The 23,881-nt window shown below is 33.4% G+C and overlaps 1 long non-coding RNA gene across 1 annotated transcript; it reads right to left on the bottom strand.

The window, feature by feature from the left end:
* Positions 1 to 22,154: 22,154 nt before the first annotated feature.
* On the bottom strand, positions 22,155 to 22,854 carry LOC145128995 (uncharacterized). The gene is made up of 3 exons (XR_013717235.1): positions 22,547 to 22,854; positions 22,417 to 22,447; positions 22,155 to 22,241 (listed from the first exon to the last, which is right to left on the bottom strand). It is a non-coding gene; the product is annotated as an uncharacterized LOC145128995 (long non-coding RNA).
* Between the last annotated feature and the right edge of the window lie 1,027 nt (positions 22,855 to 23,881).

Raw genomic sequence — 23,881 nt, 5'->3', positions numbered from 1 at the left:
AAATGACCGCGAAGAATTCGTAACTCCTTCATACGGACTCCGTTTTCGTCTGTCTTTTTATCGTTGAGTTCCTATTAATGAGATCTTCAACTCTCATTTAGGTCGCGTAGGCCAAAAACCGCTCGATCTAAAATTCGAGTTTCGAGTCGTGCACTGTTGTGCCAAATCTTAGAAAATTCATAACTTCCTCATACAAAGTCAGATTTGGGCGTTCTTTTTATGGACGCTCTCGGTTTAACATATTCTACTACTTTCATTTAGATTACTAAGGCTAAAAGTCGCTCTATCGTAAAATCACTATTTACGTCTCCCGGTGCCATGCCAGTTTTGACGAAAAACTTCGACGGGTCATAACTTCTTCGTTATAACTCGGATTTCGGCGTTCTTTACATGTACGGAACCCTTGTAACATATACTACCACTTGAAAAAGATTAATCCGTCTAAATAATCTTCCATCAAAAACTCATTTTTGATGCTTATTGTCTCTAAATTGACTAGCCCGGATCTGCGGGCGTTACAATTATCTCCCCCTTAGGATGATTACGTCCCGAAATCATCAACGAAACAGGGCAGTATAATGACTCCATATGTTATCTCTTCATCCTAGGTAATAATCGTAACTTCTTTGTTCCTTCGAATGAGTATCTAACTCTTGGACTCCTTGTCTGCAGGCGGTGCTCGATGTTGCACTTGCTCCCTTTCTCACGTTAGACTCCAAATTATGACCTTCAAGTCACAATATCGATCCTTACTGGATACAAACTTAAGATAAGTTCTTTTATTACTACAATGGACCAATGTGTCATATTCTAATGACCTATCATCGTATGTTGCAACGCTTAGACTCGGGTCTCTTAGAGTCAAATTCCAGAACAGACTATACCTTCCTTCATGTTCTAATGGGATATAATCACATCTTAAAAGGTAGCATTTCTAGCTACAAGTAACTATCGCGATACCTCTACTGATCGCTTTGATTATCTTTTATTTCAATCTTTCGGCTTAAGTCAGATGCTACATCGAACTTGGTTCTCTGAACCACGTAACATACTCATCGTAGTCGGACTCAATTTGTTATGACCACTAGGGTCGGAATAACAATCATCTTCTTAGTCATTACCGAAACAATGGTAATGACATACATGAACAAAACGGAATCAACTACTAGCTTCTTGGTAACCTTGTGACTTTCCCTGATCCAAGTGCGAGTCCTGTGCTTCCGGTAGTATAGGCCTCTACTACCATTCACACCTACTCATACTCGTCCCAAGTATTGTCTCGTAGCTTTCCAAGTTATTATCACAAAAACAAATTTTAACACACACAAATGTGTCCAAACAATCACAAAATTTTCCCTAGACTCTACTAGGACGTCTTTCATGCGTATCTTCAATCATCAATTCTGCTTCAACTCGGTTGGTGGTGGAAATGCCAGACGATGGGATAACTTCATGGATTATTCCAAAAGTTCTTTCTTTCTGCTAACCGAAAGTGTACTTCTCCCGTACTAGATGTATTATTTATTAGACACATTCTAAAGGCAAGATACCTCTCTTACGATATCTTCCAATAAGCGTCATTCGCTATCGCAAGCCTCCTCGTTTCCTCCGTTTACTCAATTCGCTACGAGCCTTCACCGTGACGTTACGTTCATGGAAGCATGCATTCAGCGCATCGAGAATATAGATAGAGAAGATTTAGACGTGTAATACTCCTTGTTACTCCAAAACGTTATATGCCAGTTCTAATACCATAATTAAACGTTTAGAAACCTGAACACATAAAGTTTCCAGATCCGGTTGGCAACAGACCATAGATCTGATCATACATTTAGCATCATAAAGCATCAGAAATCATTTAGCACATAAAATCATGTTAGGCATTTTCCCTAAATAAGCTAGTGATTGTGTCTATTCAGGTGTATTATTTAAGACACACTCCTCACCATCATTGCTTAGCATTCTAAGTTTAAGTCTAGAAATAAATCCATATTCCTAGTTCGCTTAAACTAATGCTCTGATACCAACTGTGACATCCCCATTTTCACGGCCAGAAAAGACCGATTTGTTTATGCTTTATTTTGAAAATCAGAGTATCTTTTAAAGAAATGTGTTGCGAAATTTGTTCCCAAAAAAACATGATAAATACGTTATCAAATCATTTCCGAAGAAATGTATTTCATTCATTTTCAAAACATTGGTATGTCATCGTCGATACAGAAACATAAGCATAAACAGAACTTACATTCATTTACACTAGTGATCTACATCTCTTTTAAATCTCTCAGTGTAAAGTAGCTTCATATCGACACCTGTGATACAAATAAGCTTGAGTGGGTCAGGTTGGGAAACCTGGTGAGTACATAGGGTTTTCAACCCACAATAATATAGATATTATGTTTAAACAATCAAACAATCAACCTAATTACCCATCCCCATTATATTCTTTAATCTTAAGGATCTACCCTAAGAATCAGCTATTCCTCGTTCATTCATTCCTAAGGATTATCCTAAGGAATAGGCACGAAATCCATCATTGCTAATGACACATCTGTCATGCATAACTGCTAATATTATCACTTAGGCACATCTGCCAGAATTGTGACATTCTTTATGGGGCGCATCAGCCGGTATAGTCCTTTAGGCGCATCTGCCGGGGTTATGAGGTTCTCTATTAGGTGCTTCTGCCGGTAGAGTCCTTTTGGCGCATCTGCCAGGGTTATCTCGTTTATTGACAGTATCATTTTCGAGAGTCCACTCGCAATACATGTCAATGGGTTTTTAGAGTACACCGGTGAACACATCGTTCACAACACCTACAGGTTGCGAGCCTGCTAGTGTTCCATTGGACTGTCTAGAATAGTTTGTGGTTGTCATCCATACTCTGCTAGATGACGGGGCCAGCATTTGGGTAAAAGGCTTCTCACATTGTCCACCTCTCACCCTCACCTCATGGTCTATTTCACCTCTCACCTCATCATCCGACTCATATTTCATCTACCCATGTTTACCCAACATATTTTGTAGATAAAAAATATATATACAGTTTAAATCATTTAAAACATGTATAAAATTGTTCATCCAGCATAGATAGCAAGTATACAGATAAGATTCACACATAGCACGTAATTTATATTAAATACTTCATATCTATCTGTAAGATGAAAGTAACTATGCACTCACCTGATAAGGTGGTGACTCTGCACTTGGACAGCACTTCGTTACTCTTAAAACAATTTCCTTCGAAGGTGTGAGGAATGAGCTTCACCCGACACCTCTATTTATAGGCTGCTTGGGGCGTCACCATGTCGTGGTGCCGCTCACCACATCGTGGTGTTGTGTAGGCTCCAAGGTTTCGCCTGGTGCTGACACGTGGCATCGCACACAGGGTGGAAATCAACCGATTTTCAAAAATTCATAACTTTCGCATACGAGCTCCGTTTTCGACGTTCTTCTTTTCCACGCGTAGGTAAAAACAAGATCTACAACAGTAGGAGGAGATTAGACTGTTAAATTACCGCGAAGAATTTGTAACTCCTTCATACGGACTCCGTTTTCGTCTGTCTTTTTATCGTTGAGTTCCTATTAATGAGATCTTCAACTCTCATTTAGGTCGCGTAGGCCAAAAACCGCTCGATCTAAAATTCGAGTTTCGGGTCGTGCACTGTTGTGCCAAATCTTAGAAAATTCATAACTTCCTCATACGAAGTCAGATTTGGGCTTTCTTTTTATGGACGCTCTCGGTTTAACATATTCTACTACTTTCATTTAGATTACTAAGGCTAAAAGTCGCTCTATCGTAAATTCACTATTTACGTCTCCCGATGTCATGCCGGTTTTGCCGAAAAACTTCGACGGGTCATAACTTCTTCGTTATAACTCGGATTTCGGCGTTCTTTACATGTACGGAACCCTTGTAACATATACTACCACTTGAAAAAGATTAATCCTTCTAAATAATCTTCTATCAAAAACTCATTTTTGATGCTTATTGTCTCTAAATTGACTAGCCCAGATCTGCGGGTGTTACAAGGACCGCCTCAACCCACCACCACATGTCGACATGTAAACAAACAAGGATTAAGCAAGCACATAAAACAGGCAAACAACAATCATACATCTCACTCCTTCCTACTAATCCTCTCACAACACAGAGTCCCACTACAAGGAAACCTCCATGAAATGTGTAACCATATGTTGCCAGAGGTGAGATAGCCACCTGAACAGATGATCCTACTTTGAAGCCACAACCAAACAAGGAACAAGCAAGAGAGCTAAACCAAGAATTCTCAGGCTATCCTATGTAACCACAGACAGTCCCTACGGCACTCCACCAGATGATAATCGGTAAGTACAGATAACATACCGATCCAACAGTGCACTATAGGATAGCAACATCCTACATACTCGGATACCGATCTAACAGATCACTACAGCATAACAACATACTTGATACCAGAATACAGATCTAATAGATCACTACAACATAATATCATACTCGACACCAGAATACAGATCTAGCTAATCATTACAGCATACTCGATACCAGAATACAGATCTAACATATCACCACAACATAACGACATACCTGACCCATAATATAAATCTAACATATCACTACAGCATAACAGCATACTCGATACCAGAATACAGATCTAATAGATCACTACAACATAACGGCATACTCGATATAAAAATACAGATCTAACAGATCAATACAGCATAACAACATACTCGATCCCAGAACACAGATATAACAGATCACTATAGCACCATGTCATACTAAGAAACAACAATCTAAGAAATGCTTGACTGTATATAACCATAGGTGAGATAGCCACCCGGACAAATGATCCTACCCTAGAACCACAAGCAAACAAGGAACATGTAAGAGAGCCTAGATCAAGAGTCTTCAGTCTATCCTACATGACTATACACAACCCCTATGGCATCCCTCTACTAACAGATAACTGAAAACTAGTGGGCCGACATTGGTGCCTTTGACCCACGGTAAAATGAGGTGAAACTCACCTGAAATGAAGAAACCCGAGAATACCGCGATCCGTTCCCTGCTACACTGCATACTCCGGTTGGCGGACCTGAACCGCTTTGTCACCGGCTGTGACTGCAACGAAACCTGCCTCTACTCCCTTGCCTGGAACTCCAACTCAATCTACCGCCGCCTAGCGGCCTCCAGAAAGTACACCAGTGAGCTATAGAGCTGAGTAGACACAAACTGTCGAATATCCGAATTGAGCATGCCCAAATACACGGCCATCTGAACTTGCTCAGAAGCAGCAAAATCAGAGCAAAACATAGCTCTCTCTGTGAACTTCTTGGTAATCTCTGTCACTGACTCAGACCCCTGTCTCAGATCCAAAAACTCCTAGGCCAGCCTTTCCCGCTCCACAAATGGAAAATATCTCGAGCAGAACATCCCAGAGAACTGCTCCCATGATACTGCAGCTCGCTGCTCGGGGGTATATCAACTAGTAACCAGCATCCACCAATCGTTCGCTCCAGACCGAAGAAGGTTGAGGGTACACTTGACCTTCTGGTCAGCTGGGAAAGAGCAGGTAAAGAAAAATTCGTCCACATCTGACAACCACCTCATGACAATTACCGGGTCCTAAACTCCGTCAAATACAGGGAGTTCGTATCGTCGAAGTCCCGGTACTGGAAATCTATTTCTCCTCGAATCCCAATGACAACAATAACCGCGGTAGCTGCAGCAACAACAACCTCAGAAAAGGGTAGCATATCGTTCATCAAAGTACTCCATCATAGCGGCCTTGACAGGCCCAACCAGCTCTGGTATCTGCTCCCCGAAAAAAGAAACAACATCCTCAGGAATGATCTCCCCGACCCGGTCCACAGTCAATCCTAGCCACCTGCTCTGCCTCCTGAACCTGAACCTCCAATAGCTGTCATACTGAAATATACCAAGAAAGGATAATACATCACAATAAATAGCTCAACAGGCCAAGCTCTACTCCTATTCGTCACTTCGCAGCCTCAAAATTCCTCTTGAATCTCATACGGATCATGTGCTTCCAATAGTACAGACCCATACTACCTTCCACACCTATCTGTAGTCAATTCAGAATTCCTCCCAAGGTCCTAAGTCACTGCACTAGACCACTCCTAGATATGCTAATACCACTTCCGCTACAAGCTATAACTGACTTCCTAGGCATTCTTCCTAGGATTACCTACGCCATCGCACCACCGGTTGCTTTTGCGCATGCTTGTTGTACACAACACGAGATCAGATAGACTGTCGAATAATCGACTCTGCCCCAAGTCCACAATCAAACAAGGAACAGGAAGAAAGGCCAAGTCGATCATTCTAAGGCTATCCAATCCAGCCATATACAACTAATCAACATACATGCAGAAATCACAATCAACTAATATACATCAAACAAACAACTACCTATATCATAAGGCATCACAAAAATCATGCATTTCTATCCAGCAGTTTCTAAAAGAACCTTATTCACTAAGATGCTTTTCTAACAATTCATATATCGGTAAAATCAAAACTCAGCAAATATAACCAGTATGGGTATTTTGGGAGCCACTCTCCTTTTCGGGCTCTGGCTGACTGTACACACCGCATCCTCCTAAAAAGTCAAAGTTAATCCAAGACCCATGTTCCTGATCCCAAGCCAACAATCAAACAAGAACGTGACAAGAGACCGAGCCCATTTCCTTAGCTCAACCCCTTTTATTACAAATTAGTTCTTTCAAAATACATTTTTCAAAAATTCTTGGATCCTAGTTTCATACTGGATTCACACGAGTGTTCCTCCAATTCACTCAAACTAGGGCTTGTTGGGTTTTAGTTCAAAAATAGTTTCATAAACTAGAAAAATATGGCAACGGAAGACTTTAATTTTTGAAATAACATAAACATTTTATACCCACCAACGATCTTCTTACAGGTTATAGAAAAATTAAAACACCAACCAAAGAAGAGGTGAATAAATAACAACCTTTGTAGTTCCTTGGGTCCTCTTGGGAGGCTTGGAAGTTGATGAAGAATGTGGAACCTTTGAGACACCAACAATAACTCAACTTGATGTAGATGCTAGTCCAAAACTCTTAAACCCTTAAGCTTTAAGTTCATAACCAATATGAACTTAAAGATGGCATGAAGATGCAAGTTTTCTTCAAGTTTTCTAACCAAAACTAGAGAGAAATAGTGGGAGAGAAGAGGTTTCGGCCATATGCCTCAAGGAAGGAATGAGCAATATAGCCAAATGCAAGCCCTCTTATTTATATGCATAAAGTGAAGTTATTAACCATTAGTTACTTCCACTTTAGACAAGCTTGTCCCTATGTCATAAGAGTGTCCCCCATGCTTATAAAGACATGTATACTTTTGATAAAGCCATACCTTTATCTTCTTTTTTATGCAAATTTCAAAAATTATATAAAAAAGAGGAAAGTTATTTTAAATTTTATAAACTCAAGGCTTATAAAATATAAAGTTTGTCTTTTGAGTAAAAGACAAAAGGTTTTCAACTAGTCCAAAAAGTTGTGCATGAATTATTAATTCATACCATATGAAATAATGTAATGTTACTTGCTAATGAAAATTATTATTTCCATGAAAAAATAATTTCCAATTTAACTATAAGAGTTTTATTAAATATTTATTAAAATTAATTTCTAATAAATAATCAATTGTATCAAGTTGTTGTTAGTATGACCCATTAGTATCATATGTTATTTAGCAATATCACTTTAATATGACTCTTGAGCATACTAGACCTTTCAATCTCCCACTTACGCAAGACTCATATTAGACTGATATAGACAGTGGTGAACGTCTAGCAACATTTCACTGCCCCCAAGACCATATGACTTTTTTGTGTCATTCTATCAACGCCTTCCCAAAAAGCTCAAAGCTATAATTGGTGTATAAGGTAAGTTTATTAGTTATCCCTTTGCTACAGACATCATGTTGAACATGAGATTCGGATCACGATCAATCTCATTAGTTGTTTAACTTTTGGTAAGGTGCCTTAGATGTCTAACTCTCAACACATAATAGGAACAAATCCCATCTTGACTACATAATCCTCTTGCATAGTTCACACCATACCTGAATATGGATTTTATAACTGCCCGATTAAGGAACAACATTTGACCATTATGAAAGCATAGTAATCCCTACACTTAATTCCCACTATGTATCTCAGGTGTTAAGGATACAAAGATAGTACCTTTTAATCAATTATCATTCATGGTAGCGATCCGTGAGATGATCTTGATGCGGTTCATTTCAATACTAGTTCTCCGACAAGTACATATGAAACCCGGTTACAACCACTTGCCTACTTTCATCTAGTGAGAGTCAACCAATCCAATTCATATTAGTCTTACTTCATAATTTATCCCACAATTATAACCGACTATCAACTTTTAGAATAATAACATTATTCATCGATTGTACATGTTAATATAGAACACAACAAGTATTAATGTGATGACTATATCCCAATATATCATAACATTATCCAATAGTTGTTATTGTTCCAATATCCAAATACTAAATCCAAATCAAAAACCCATTTCTAGAATAATAAAGTCTTATAGCTGAAGTGTGACCATTCATACTTAGCTTAAAAGAATGACTTTATCAATGGATCTGACAAAATTTAATCTGTGTGAATTCTGTGAATACTATCATCTCCATACTTAACTTTACTCTAGGTATAGTTAAATATCTTGGAGAATATGATTGGTGTTCTTTCGTGACATAGAGTCTCTTAGCTTGATTAAGTATACTCTCGAAGTCACAAAGATTTCTATGTGATCCTTGAATGGCAGTAATAAACATAGTTTTTCAATGATCCCATTTATCCAATCATATTTGAATTCAACTTCTAAAGTAGTGTATTCTTATTTTGTAGTAGATTGTGTCATTATGTTTTGCTTGGACCTCATTCCAACAAAACTTACCCTTCATTCCATAATGAAGTCAAAATCCAATTATAATTCATAATTATTTATATATGTTTAGAAATTAACATCTTATGTAGCTCCTTCCATAAAGATCCTTTCTAAACTGATTGTCTCATATGCATTCTCTTAGTTCTTCTAAAGTACTCTTAGAATGCTCTTTTGGTCATCCAGTGACTTAACCATGTATTCAATTAGTATCCTATGGCATGCTTACAACATGATCAAATACCATTTCCTTTGCATAATATGGCGTAAATGATGAATTCATTTGCCAAGCAAATAGAATATAAATCATTTCATCTAGTTCAAGCCTATGAGCTATGTACTTTTGAGGCTAACTCTAAACGATGCCATATGACAATGCCAAGAATTCTCCAAAAGAATCTTGTGTCTTGATCCCTTTTAAGACATTGCCAATATATGTATAAGGACATGAAACTTTTAACATTCATTTTATCTATCCCTTATAGATTTTACATTCCAAGAATGTATCTTCTCCTTCGTAAGTCTTTCATTTTAGAAACACTTTCCGAGTCAAGGTGAAAACGACCTTGCTTAGTCATAATGTGATTTCAAATGATTAAGCATGTCTTATTCATACAAGATTAGGAATTTCACTATGCTCCCACTAGTTCTTAGTAAACACACATATTCTATTCATTTTGATATAAAAACATACCTTGTGGTTTTAGATAAAATGATGATTGAAACATTGAGATGTTTGCTTTATATCCACACGTGGATCTCAAGCTCTACACATTTTGTTAGGATAACTTGGATTAAGAAAACCTCCAGGCTAATCTATATAGATATCTTCTAGTAGATGTCTTATTAAGAAAAGTGGTCTTTCTTGAAATTTATTTACTATATCTTATATTAAGAATATGAATTTATAGCAAATAATATCATTGTTGATCTAATCATGGCTACCTATGAAAAAGGTTTGATCACAGTCAATGTCATGAGTATGATGAGGACCATAGTCAATGACATGAGTATGAGAAAATCCTTTTACTACAAGTCTTGCTTTAAATGTGTATGGTTATCCATGTAATTTATTCTTTCTAGAAGAATTATTTACTTATTCTAGCCTTGCTATAGGGACAAATTTTAATCAAGCTCATTCTTGATTATCATACATAGATTACATCTCATGTTCATGACTCTAAGTCATTTATCAGATTCGAGATCTGACATAGCATCTTGGTATTTGATGGATTTTCAGAAACCATCAATAAAAGCTCATCAATGAGAGATTCCACATTTCTCAAGTCATGGATGAATTCTACCATTAATGCGAACAATTTGTGTTTGTGAATAGCTACTATTCAATTTTAACAATCCTTGTTAAAACTAGTGCCAACTATTACTACATAAGGTTATGGTTCTTGAGCTGCTTCAAGTTCCATGTACCACCCACTCGTTTTGTCATTAGAAGCTTGCTTTCTACTAACTTAGCTTTCACAAGAATAAGAGAACTTATTCTTGGTGGGTTTGCATATAATAATTTAAGCCACATTTAGAGTATTATACAAATATGTATTTAGTAGATTTTGGGTTTAGGAGCTTTAGTCCAACATAGGCTTTAAATCCATTAAACATTTAATAAGATATGGATGGAGTCGTTCCATTCAAAATCTTATAAAGTGTCTAATCCACTTATTAGTTGATATTTGTATTCAAGATACAATTAATAGTGATTGAAGTATTATCCCAAAAAGATTAAAGGAGGATATTTCTACCGATTAGAAAATAAATCATACCAAGTAAGATTTAACTCATCCTTTATTATCATTAAGGCCTTAGATGGTTCTTACCAGTTTGCATCTCAACTTTTGAAACCTTCAACAAGATTTCACATGTATGCTTTACCACATAAATTATAATTAAAACTACTATAGTTGTTAATAAATTTGATTTGGTATCTTGTGCTTAATCTCAGACATTCATTAGAAAGGAAGTCATACACCAAAGTGTAAAGTTCCTTGATTATTTTCTCTACACCTTAGTTAAAATATCATTAGGAATCCTTTACATATAAATAAGATTCACATATGTCAAATAAACTAAATTATTTTCCTTCAAATATCCCTTTCTTGAAGTTGGAATATGTGAATGCCATTTATATAATAAAGATAACAATGTCCAAGATAAGTTTGATTTAAAACAAGTTTAAGTCAAAATTTCTTGTATATAGAACTTGATTTTATTTATAAAATGTTGATATTTACTTTACAATTCTATTAAGAGATCAAGTCTCATAAATAGAAGTTAATCATTTCAGAATATGAATATTATCGTTATGAACAACGATTAAGTAAATTATCAAACATTTGAATAAAATAACTGAGACATAAATTTAGACATGCTAAATTACAAACATACATTGTTCCAAAACAAATATTGTTTTACATTACAAGTAATTTATGTTCTAAGCATAAATAATAAACTAAACTCTGAGAGTGTAGTTCCAACTTGATTGTGCTCAACTTGGTTACTCTTCAATAAATATTTGCAAGCCATTTACAAATATAAGATTAACATTTAAGTACCAAGTACCTAAGTGTTATATGAAAAGTATGAGTTCTATCTAGTAGATACTAGAACTACTAGTCTCTTCTAGACTTTCTTTCCAAATAAGAGGAGTAAATCCTCTTCTAGTGTCCAGTTTCTTCACAAAAGAAACAAGATCCATCTATGTAGGCTTTAGTAGATTTCTTGGGCTTAAAGGTGTTCAGTCCATAAAACATGGGCATCTTAGATCACACTAGGTGACTCTTTAGCCTTGCATTATTCCAATGTTTAAACTAGCTTTAAATAAAATATCACTATATTTATTGGAATATTGCTTGACCTGTCATATCATCAGATATATGTTTAAATTATCCAAGACTTCCTAGAAGTCATGGATAACTATTCCTAGCTTGATGTTAGAATCATCTTTAGCATCACGGTAATGCCTTTACTAGGAATCAGGTTCAGGTTTAATTGCTCAAAGCAAATAGTTTAGGACTAGGCCCTTTTTTTAGTGTATACAATTTCATATCTCTCACGAGATTGTCTCTTAAGACATGAACCCATTCATTGAAGTTGTATATATTGAATGTTATTGTTTCATTAAGTCATTAAAGAAAATGACAATTCATGATAATGAGAATGGATTTTATAACTACAAAATTTTAACAAAATTCATTTAGTATTTTTAATATTTAATCTTCAATAATTAATACCTTTTTAGTTTCCAAAAACATTAATTATTAAAGTCTAGGATCTAAGTTGCAAAACAAATAAATGGTTAGGTATCCTTTATCCTATCCATTTGAATTCAACTCGGTAGATATCGATTATCAATTAAATCTTACTATAATTCCTATATTTATGGGATCGCAAATAACAAATTTAATTAGACATGTTTGATCACATCTATGCCTCAGAACTCTCTTGCTTAGGTATCCTTTATCACAAAAGATTTCCGATCAAATCGTCCAATTTGAAAAACTTGTGTAATCGACCTATAACTTGGTTATAGTAATCGCGAAGACACCCCGGCCATCAAAAGACAACACTAAGCGGCTAGGTATCATTTATCTCACTAGTGCATACAAGAGACGTGCGGGTGTTTTTCAAAATGATCGCATAGATTTGAGGTTTGTAAAATAAGGGTCTTTATATATGTTTTATAATTCTATTTTAAAAACATATGATATCATGGTTATTACATGCATATAATAAACCATGGTATTAATTTTTCAAAAGAAAATCACTTTTAAATGTTCTATATAAAAAGCTAGTTTTTATATAATTTGACGCAATTCAATTTTAATAACCGGTATTAAGTTTGAATGCATTTGAACCTTTTATATCTCTAATAAAACTTCATTTTATTACTTATATATTTGGATTTTGTATAAGTTACAAAAATCACCATTTTAAAACTTATAATTGAGTATTTCAAAATTTGTCGTTATTAACGATTTTATAAAACCGAGTTTTATTTTTAAAATAATAACATGTTACATCTTATGTCCAATTTTAAAAACCCAAACTTCATGTGATTTTTATTTTTTCCAAACTTATTTTAGCATGTGAAAAACTAATTTATCAACCACACATAATAATTGCATAAAATAAACAACACAAACATGCATAAAAAGATATGTACATAAACATAGTCAACTAATGACATTTTTGTGAGCTAACACAAAAATGTCAAGTCCATTCCTAAAGGGACATTTAAAGGGACCAAAAACTTCTTGTAATGTTGTTGTAGAAGCTTCCACTTGAGTAAACATCCATTGCTAGCAAAAGATAGGAAAAACTTCTTGAAGGATAAAATTCAGCAACTGTCGCTAAAAGTCCAACAACCCTTTGTAAACAGTATTAGCGATACTTTTCAGAAAATGTCACTGAAAATCCTGCACACCTTTTAGACTTGAAAATTGCTCTTTTGTCTTCAAAAAATGGTTTCAACTTGATTTCTTATTACATTTTTGTACAACTAAATTAATTCTAAAAAACTAATCTATTACTTTACAAAAATAACCAAGAAAGGTTAATCTATTTAATTATTACATACCATATGAATAAATAAATTATTACAACCATTTTATAACGAAAATAACCAACACAACAACATAACAACATAACAACACATTGGTCATTGGCTAGTTTATGCACATCATATACATCAATATACACATCAAACAACCTTTGTTTTTCTAAGACAACTTTAAATGACAAAAGATCCATGAAGCTTTTGTCACATAACATAACAAAAAAAGTTGTCATAGAAAATATGTATGAACTTATTTTTTTATACAAAAACAAGTTATCCATATTCTCCAAAAACTAAGATTTCCAAAAATCAAAAAATCTAACCAACAATCAAACAAGAACATGACAAGAGACCGAGCCCATTTCCTTAGCTCAACCCCTTTTATTACAAATTAGTTCTTTCAAAAAACATTTTTCAAAAATTCTTGGATCCTAGTTTGAGACTGGATTCACACGAGTGTTCCTCCAATTCACTCAAACTAAGGCTTGTTGGGTTTTAGTTCAAAAATAGTTTCATAAACAAGAAAAATATGGCAACGGAAGACTTTAATTTTTGAAATAACATAAACATTTTATACCCACCAACGATCTTCTTGCAAGTTATAGAAAAATTAAAACACCAACCAAAGAAGACGTGAAGAAATAACAACCTTTGTAGTTCTTTGGGTCCTCTTGGGAGGCTTGGAAGTTGATGAAGAATGTGGAACCTTTGAGACACCAACAATGACTCAACTTGATGTAGATGCTAGTCCAAAACTCTTGAACCCTTAAGCTTTAAGTTCATAACCAATATAAACTTAAAGATGGCATGAAGATGCAAGTGTTCTTCAAGTTTTCTAACCAAAACTAGAGAGAAAGAGTGGGAGAGAAGAGGTTTCGGCCATATGCCTCAAGGAAGGAATGAGCAATCTAGCCAAATGCAAGCCCTCTTATTTATATGCATAAAGTGAAGTTATTAACCATTAGTTACTTCCACTTTATACAAGTTTGTCCCCATGTCATAAGAGTGTCCCCCATGCTTATAAAGACATGTATACTTTTGATAAAGCCATACTTTTATCTTCTTTTTATGCAAATTTCAAAAATTGTATAAAAAAGAGGAAAGTTAGTTTAAATTTTATAGACTCAAGGCTTATAAAATATAAAGTTTGTCTTTTGAGTAAAAGACAAAAGGTTTTCAACTAGTCCAAAAAGTTGTGCATGAATTATTAATTCATACCATATGAAATAATGTAATGATATTTGCTAATGAAAATTATTATTTCCATGAAAAAATAATTTCCAATTTAACTATAAGAGTTTTATTAAATATTTATTAAAATTAATTTCTAATAAATAATCAATTGTATCAAGTTGTTGTTAGTATGACCCATTAGTATCATATGTTATTTAGCAATATCACTTTAATATGACTTTTGAGCATACTAGACCATTTAGGGCTCTGATACTAACTTGTAACGTACCATTTTCACAACCAATTTTTTTATTTTTATTAAGGTAAAACTTCCCAATTCATTAATCCATTATTTAAGAAGCCTATTTATTCCAGATTACATTTACTAAAGATCAGAGTATCATAGAAAACGTGGAATCTTCAATGTTGCTGATGAGTGTGTACAGTCCCGCCTTCGCCTTCCCGCAATTACCGATGAAACCTGAAACCATAAACAACTGGGTAAGCATAAAGCTTAGTGAGTTTCCCCCAAAATACCCTCATACGATAAACATACAAGCATGAAGAACTGTCGCTTTTCGGCCTTCGGTCTAACCTGACCGGAATACCAGGGTTTGTTGGCCTACCGCCTCCACCCAACCGCTCCTCCCGAGCCTACCAGGGTTTGTTGGCCTACCGCCTCAATCCACCACCACCACCACATGTCGACATGTAAACAAACAAGGATCAAGCAGGCACATAAAACAGGCAAACATCAATCATACAACTCACTCCCGCCTACTAATCCTATCACAGCACAGAGTCCCACTACCAACTAACCTCCATGAAATGCGTAACCATAAGTAGCCAGATGTGAGATAGCCACCCAGACAGATGATCCTACTCTAAAGCCACAAACAAACAAGGAACAAGCAAGAGAGCTTAGACCAAGAGTTCTCAGGCTATCCTACATAACCACAGACAGTCCCTAGGGCACTCCACCAGATGATAACCGGTAAGTACAAATAACATACCAATCCAACAGTGCACTATAGCATAGAAACATCCTACATATCCGAATACCGATCTAATAGATCATTACAACATAACAGCATACTCGATACCAGAATACAAATCTAACAGATCACTACAGCATAACAGCATACTCGACACTAGAATATGGATCTAACAGATCACTACAACATAACAAGATACTCAATACCATAATACAGATCTAACAGATCACTACAGCATAACGACATACTTGATACTAGAATACAGATCTAACAGATCACTACAACATAACATCATACTCGATACTAGAATACAGATCTAACAAGTCACTACAACATAACGACATACTTGATACCGTAATACAGATCTAACACATCACTACAGCATAACAACATCCTCAATCCCAGAATACAGATCTAACAGATCATTACAACACCATGTCATACTAAGTAGCAACAATATAAGAAATGCTTTACTGTATATAACCAAAGGTGAGGTAGCCACTCGGACAGGTGATCCTACCCTAGAACCACAACCAAACAAGGAACATGTAAGAGAGCATAGATCAAGAGTCCTCAGTCTATCCTATTTGACTATACACAACCCTTATGTCATCCATCTACTAACGGATAACTGAAAACTAGTGGGCCGACATTGGTGCCTTCGACCCACGGTACAATGAGACGAAACTCACCTGAAATGAAGAAACCTGAGAATACTGCGATTCGTTCCTTGCTACACTGCTTGCTCCCGCGGATCTACTCACATCGAATACCATATAAAATCTTAATCACCAACCCAACCCTCAAGTTTGACCTAAAGTCAAACTTGGTTAAAAGTCAATGGGGTTAACAAAAGTCAAAGTCCAAGATCAGACTGGTCAAAGATCCATAAGTCAACTGAGTCAAGCCAACCGAGTCGACCCAACGAGCATACGCGGGGCGTACTCCTCTGAAGACCAACATCGAGGTTGTTGACCACGTACGATGGGCGTATTCCCATGTACGTGGGGCGTAACTCCAGACTTTGATTTCTTCCCATAAAGTGCTTAATATAACGACTTAATACATCCAAACGTAGATCCAAGGTCAAAATATCATTAGGAGTCATAAAGTTTCCAACTTTATGACCTTGTATGCTCAATAAGTGCTTAATCCATAACTTAATAAACTATTTTCTCAATCTCCAAAAACTATTTCTAGTTATTATTGCTCTTGAGGACAACCCAAAAAGGATTTTGCTATTATTCCTCAAGTTACACGAATTTGATATTATATTGGACAAATAACATTCAGTCCTTGCACTTACAAATTAATTGTAATTAATCCAAAGTAATTTCAAATCAATTTCAACTAGTTTCTAATTAACTTATTAACAAGCAATAAATTAATAAACTATTTTCTCATTCTCTAAAAACTATTTCTAGCAATTCTTTCTCTTGAGGGACAAAACCAAAAAATATTTTGCTATTATTCCTAAAGTTATACAAATTAGTTATGATACTGGACAACTATTTCGAACAAAATGGTAGGTTCAATACATAACAAAATTATATCAAATAACCATATTATAATGACTCATGTTCATTGATGAACATATGTTTATGGGATTTTCTTTTTTTTGGAAAACGGTGAATAGAAAATAACAACCCACATCAAGGAGATGGGGAGGAAATTACAAACAGTTCAAAGAGAATAAAAAGGAAAGAAGAACTGGAAAAACAGGAGAAAAATACAAACAAAGGAAAGGACATAAATTCCAAACTCTCCAATCCATTTTTTGAATGATCCCCTATGCTTGCACCATATGAATGTTATTGCTTTTATTCTTACCATTGCACCATAAATTCCAAACTACTAGAGTTTTTTAAAAAATCATTTTTTTCTATCCGTCCATATGCACCGTAAAACTCCACTTAATATCACATTTAGCATTCTTCTTTAAAATTTGCACTTACACTATCGTGAGATGAAGAGGAGTATATTTTCCACCAAATGAAATCTGTCACATCTAATTTCACACCAAGCAAGGATCGAATCCATGACTGCCATCGCTACAGGAAATGATAGCAAAACGTGAACACTTGTCTCCTCCTCCATATTACACACTCCACACGTAGTAGTTAGAATTGTGATCCCCCCTATTTCTTAATGCCACTGCAGATGGTATTCTTCTAAGCTTTGCTCTCCAAATGAAGCATGGGATCTTAAAGGGGATCGTCTTACCCCAGTCAAATGGTCCATCATTGACGACATGGCACGCCAGTTCTAATCGTTCATGTAACAGGCACACCATAAACCTGTCGTCTCTCACGAAATCAGACACCCAACAGCAGTCAATCGAATTCCACGAAACTATTTCCTTGGGATCAATGTTAAAATTCGTCAAACAGTTGCATGCTTTTATTATGTTTTTCCACACACCGGTGTTGGATCTGTTAGCAAACACAGACCAATGCCTCCCATCTAAATTATGGATACATCGAATGACTTTTTTCCACATAGAGGAGTCATCAGTTTTCAAACGCCACATCCATTTAGCCAACAAAGAAATTTGGCTCTATAATCTTATCCTATTTAACCCAGCTGATACTTTTTTTTTTATTATACTCTCTACACCAAATGAATGTCCTTCTGATTTTTTCGAGAATATAAATTACACCGTTTGGAACTACAAATATTGACATAAAGAATGTGGGGAGATTACCAAGCACCGCTTTTGCAAGTGTTACTCTACCGCCAAAACTCAATGATTTCGCTTTCCATGAAGACAACTTGGAATGAAACTTTTCTATAATCGGCCTCCATGCATTTTTTTATTCATATTCTCACCCACAGGGGATACCAATATGTGCCCTAAGGGCACATATAAGAAATATTAACTAGGACAACTATTACCATAATTAAATCTTAAATACATTTATTATGAGAATTATTAATGTATTTCACATTTAATTATGAAAATATTTATGATATTTAATGCTTCTTATAGGTGTCCTTAAGACACGTATTAAAAAATCCCTATGTTTATTTATGAACATATGTTTATTTATAAACATGAAAATCACCAATGTCCATAAATCAACATAAGTCATTTTCATTTGGTTATGTGGTTATGTTTTATAATTTGGTTTCATATATATATATATATATATATATATATATATATATATATATATATATATATATATATATATATATATATATATATATCCTACCTAATAAATCAAAATCTTTTTGTCACATGTCCTCTTCTCCTTCATTTGGACATATGACATTTTCTAGAATTTTTGAAATTTCTGTTTTCCACTTCTCATTTTATTGTATTTTTCATTTTATTAAATTAAAATTCCACATTTAATATGTAAGGTAATAAATATTTAAGGTATTTATTAGAAAGGGTTTATATATGTAATGTATTCAATGTATTAAAGCCTCATTAATTTTAATCATTTAAAATTTTTCGCATTTTTCTTATATATTCAAACTTCTCAAATTGTTAAAATTTCATATTTAATTTTTTTTTAAATAAACTTATGTAATACATCGGTCTCACACCTAGTATATAAATATAAATATATATATATATATATATATATATATATATATATATATATATATATATACACACACACACACACGATCGGGTGAGGACTCATTTTATAGTGAGAACTCGTGGGGACAGCTTAAAAAAATTGAAAAAAGAATCTAAAAAAAATAAAAATCATAAAATCGAGCATAGATCTATGTCCGAGAGAAAAACAAAATTGGAAAAAAAAAAATTTGATCATTAAAATTGAATAATTGATCCTAATGATGCAAAATAAAAAATTAAAATTGAATCATAGATCAATTTCAATGATGCAAAAAAAATTCCAATTTTTATTTCTCCCGGACTTAGATCTATGCTCGATTTTATAATTTGTACTTTTTTTAGATTTTTTTTTTCAAATTTTTAAGGTGTCCTAGTACTCATTTTAAAATGAGTCCTCACAAAAACCGGATCTTTATATATATATATATATATATATATATATATATATATATATATATATATATATATATATATATATATATATATATATATATATAGCTTAGGGAATATGTGGCTGTTATGTGACTAATCTTATATATAGAACTCTCCAAACTATGTAGTTTTGATCCATATATATCCAAGCTAATCATGATATCTCGTTTACTATTCTTCCTTAATCACGTAACTTACTAAAAGGATCGAATCTATGTTGTTTTTCTTCATTTTGTCTAAGAACTTAAAACATTAAAAGTCGTGACCATTTAATCAACCCTATTCAATTTTAAATAAAAACTAATAGAATAAAAGATAAAAAAAATGCAATAACTCAATAAAGTATTTCATAAATCATTGGATATAGTTTCTCAATTGAAAGACAAAATGTTTGAGTTATGTTCGTTAAAAAATATTGATTTTTTTACTTTCTCTATAAACTTCAATATTTATTTGAAATAAAAAGATATAAAATTGATTTTTTTTACTCCATAATTTAACTCAATTCAATGATATTCTATTAAAACAAAATTTAGAGAAAATAAAATTGGATTTGTTTTGATTAAAACTAGGTTGTTTAAATGGTTCTCTACCTAAATTATTTTTAGATTTGGTCTCACGGTCTCACAAAATTTGCATGTTCTCAAATAAACCTGAACATATATATATATATATATATATATATATATATATATATATATATATATATATATATATATATATATATATGTTCAGGTTCATTTGAGACCATGCTAATTTTGTGAGACCGTGAGACCAAATCTAAAAATAATTTTAAAATACAAAATAAAAGAAAAAATCCGAAAATTCTTTTTTTTAATTATTATTTTCGTCACTTTAATTACCTAAAAAAGTTAAATAAATAAAAATTACCGTTTTTTTTTTAAATACGTGAAATATTCTAATAGAATATTACACTGTAATATTTTAATGTGATTTTTTGAATGTTAAAATATTCTACTAGATTTGTCAGATATGTAGAATATTCTAATATTGTATTAGAATATGTAAAAAAACGTATTTATTTTTTATTTATTTTTTGATATTTTTTTTTTGGAAAATATAAATTCCGAAAGTAATATTTGAAATTTGTTTTTTGAAAATTTTCAATTATTTTGTATTTTAAAAATGTTTTTTTTATCTACAAAATGAGTGGCTAAGATTGCGTTTCACAGTCTCACAAAATTAGGCCGTCTCACATGAACCTAACCCTATATATATATATATATATATATATATATATATATATATATATATATATATATATATATATATATATATATATATATATATAGGGTGAGGTTCAATAGAGAACCATAATTACCCAAGGAACCAAAGAACCAATCTTTTTTTCAACTTTTAGAACTTATTTTTGATCAAAAAAAAAAAACTAAAAATACAGAAATTCATAATTTTTTATCCTTTTTCCAATTATATCAAATTCGATTTTTTTTACGTCAAATTCACAATGTGAATATTTGAAAATTCACAAATGTGAATATTTGAAAATTCACAATGTGAATCCGGATTCACACGGTGAATCCGAAAAATATTTTTCACATTCACAATGTTAATATATGAATTTAGATATTTTTAGATTTTTTTTTCGATAAAGAATAAGCTCTAGAAATTGAAAAAAAAAATGGTTCATTGAAGAAACAATAATTATGGTTCTCTATTGAACTTTTCCCTATATATATATATATATATATATATATATATATATATATATATATATATATATATATATATATATATATATATATATATATATTGAATGACGCTTTAAACATGAGATTATGACATTCTTATGGTTAACTAGAAAGTTTCCCCCCGCGTTGCGCGGGGGGGGGGGGGGGGGGGGGGGGCAGAAGGTGTTGCTTTTGCGTCAAAGTAAAGTACATTGCCTAAGTTGTTAGCCACAATAAAATACGTTGCCATTGTAGGAGATTTCTCCATTTACAAACGTGTAAATGTTATAATAAGAAAATTTTGAAAATACAATCCAATAATTGGATAGAATTTTCACACGACAATGTGTTAATAAGAAAAGATATCAAAGTGTTGTAGTATGCTATAAAAAAATAATAATAATAATAAAGAATGTACATTGCTAAACCGAAAGAGATTATACAGCAGGTCTTAACAGCCTCATCCATCTTCTCATCCTGTTCAACTTTCCACAATGAAATTAAATCACATCATTATCTAAGACTAAGACCGACATCCCATGCAGCTATCAATTTCTCCGACGCTAAAAATTCATACGATACTGAATTCTCCACTTGTAAGATTCATTCCACACAAAAATGTGTAGATCTCGTCTGTTGAATGAAGAGCAGATGAGCAACCGTAAACATATCAGAAAACCACCAAGGCAGCCATCATCACAAGGGCAAAAAAGTTAACACACCTTCACTGGCCTTTTGTTTAGGGGTAATTAAGTCAATTGTAGTAGAACCACCTTCTTTAAGGAGTGATGTTGAAGCATCACTTGGACCTGTGGTTGGGGGTGAATGATAGTAAAACCCATGCTCACAACCTTAATACATTTAAGAACCCTTTCATGCAAAAACCCATGATCATAAATCATGAGATTTTATTATATTTTCTTTCAAAGTCTATAATCTCAAACTGAATGGAACAGCTAAATACAAACAATGTGCTTACTATACCTTCTTTGCATTCATGGAAAAGACTTCACACCTGCAATATTATTTTATTAATTAGTTAATGTCTTTCTAGTTTAATAATCAATTTTTAATTAATAAATTTCAAGTTTTAAAAGATTTGTATATTATATACCAGTTGTGATATATGCCAATAAGGCCACACTCGTAAATAAACTCCAAGAGTATTTGCCTCAGCAGAAGTAGGAACAACATTCATAAGCCACAACTTGGAGGAATGAATTCCAACTACAAATCCTTCCAAAGCGGTATTCATATACATTACATTCTGATACCTTCTAGAATCAATCATTTCATTCATCCGTTTATAACCATTCCCATGTATATTCTATTTTTTTTTACCATCCTCCATGTATTTCTCAACCGACAGACCCGGAATCAAACCGCTAACTATCCTAGGTGGGACCGCATCATAAAGTCGTTCAAGAAACACCAGCTAATCACCTCCACTTCCAGGACTCACACGGTTCGATTTTCTTGTACCTATAATAAAAATATATATATATATATATAAAAAAAATTTTTTGTTGAATTCAAGAATTAATAAATAAAATAAAATGTTTTTTTACCAAATGTCATCGGGACCCAGTACCCACCCGGTTCTCTTCCCTAGGTAAGGACCAAAACTTGCTACCTAAAAACAATGCCAAAAAAGAAAAAAATCACAATTTTCAAATATCCTAAATCAAACAAAAAACATTCAGAAAGAATTGAAAATAAAAACATACGTACCCCACAACCGGTGTCGGGTGTAGTCCTCACAACAATTCATTAAAACAATTCATTAACGAATCAAAATTTTCAACCCAAAATTTAAACTCAAATGTATCTTATGAATTTTTTTTTTCTGATTTATAAAATTTATTTATTTGATGAAACATAGATAATCCAACTCCATCAAACACCAGAAATAGATCAATACATTCATTGCTGTTAAATTAGATTAGAAAACTAAATTTTAGGTTTTACTAAAAAAAACTATTAAGCGTACCAACGACGAAAAAGAAGGTTTAGGAGTAACGAATGAAGCAAGAGATACAACAGGTGCAACTGCAATCGTCAACACCATTATCACTTGTATAATGCAGATCTCCACCTAAATTTCCTGGAATGAAAAAAGATGAGACAACTATCATTAAAGAAACTACCAAAATAAAAATGTTTCAGAACATAGTATGTAATTTGATTCATGGTTTCTCATCAAGATAGGTGTAGGTGTAAAGATTCATGGTTGCTCGTCCACTTCTTCAAGCTCCACTCCCATCATTACTTGATCCATGGAATTGGTGATTCCATTCCTAGGTTCATGGGCTGAAAAAGAGTAAGACACTTAACCCAAGGGTTCAGAATGGAACCTGAGAAAAACAAATAGAAGAAGCATTGTAATAATAATTTAAATTAATAGCAAATGAATGAAGTCAGAAAACTTATAAACTTTACCCTACTATTT

Source organism: Lactuca virosa, chromosome 8, assembly GCF_052849685.1.
Source record: "Lactuca virosa cultivar CGN04683 chromosome 8, Lactuca_virosa_CGN04683_v6, whole genome shotgun sequence".
Taxonomy (NCBI): Eukaryota; Viridiplantae; Streptophyta; class Magnoliopsida; order Asterales; family Asteraceae; genus Lactuca; species Lactuca virosa.
The sequence above is the reverse complement of the archived record's forward strand: the minus strand, read 5'-3'. Positions and strand labels throughout refer to the sequence as shown.